Raw genomic sequence first — 1,131 nt, 5'->3', positions numbered from 1 at the left:
AATAATTTTAATGTTACCACTGTGCATGCATCCATGATAAAATATTGAATAAATTAAGAAACAAAATAAAACTAAGCCATATCAGGTAGTTTGACTATGTGCTTATAACAAATTATTGAATATATTTTTGAGGCATTGCAAATTCCTAACCAGTATGAATTATCTTCCTCTGTCCCTGTCATTACACACAAATATTTAAGAGTTTGAACAGAATTTTTTCAAGTAATATACTATAAACTTTACTACAATATCATGTGTATATCTAAAATTCCCTTGAAATTAATAAACTCTACTTTCTATTGAAATATTAGTTATTTTACACTAGGAAACTTTTGGAAAAATAGACTGCCTATCTTTGAAATGAAAAATAGTTGAGTAAAAGTTTCAGAGGGAGATCCGGGATGATGGAGGAGGAGAAGCTGGAGGCTAAACAAGCTCTCACATAAAAAGCAGGTTTTTTGTTCCAGTGAACAGTTCTAAGCCAGAGAATCACACCAAGTGTGCCATCACAGGACAGAGAGTTAGGCCAGAGAGGGAAAATCCAGGCAAGGAGACAGATCTGAGCACTTGCCAGCTGCCCCAGCTGCGGTAAAATCTGTGGCGGCAGTGGCGGCGGCTATAGCCGCCATACCTGCAACACAGAAAGGGACGAAGGCACCAGAGGCAGAGCCAGCAAGTGAGCGGACTCTACTCAACACCAGCAAGAACTGACAAGGAGCAGATATCTTCATCCTGCAGGTGGCAGATCAGAGACGACACAGGAACCAAGATTCTGGCATGAGTAGAAGCTTGACATCCTCACTACTTCTCAGGGATCAGAGGAGGGAAGGCCACCCCTCCCTTCCCCACTACCAGAGATCTCCATCTTTGATACTGACAAAGGCCTAGCTGAGCAGCTAGCTCCAACTCAGGCATTGGAAGAAAACAAGAGTAATTTAGCAGGTCACAGGAACCTAACCTGACCTGTTAGGCTCAGCTCCATCCAGGGAAAAGTCACCCAGCACAGGCCGCAAGCCCCAGGAATGGATTTCTTCACTGGGTACACACAGAGAGAGGCTGCTCCTCCCTACAGCAGCCTTGAAAATCAATTGAAATACACTAAAAATAAACCCTGAAAAAGGCTCCAGGGTG

Source organism: Dipodomys merriami, unplaced genomic scaffold, assembly GCF_024711535.1.
Source record: "Dipodomys merriami isolate MVZ:Mamm:240054 unplaced genomic scaffold, mDipMer1.0.p SCAF_908, whole genome shotgun sequence".
Classification (NCBI taxonomy): domain Eukaryota; kingdom Metazoa; phylum Chordata; class Mammalia; order Rodentia; family Heteromyidae; genus Dipodomys; species Dipodomys merriami.
Note: the sequence above shows the minus strand (reverse complement) of the source record.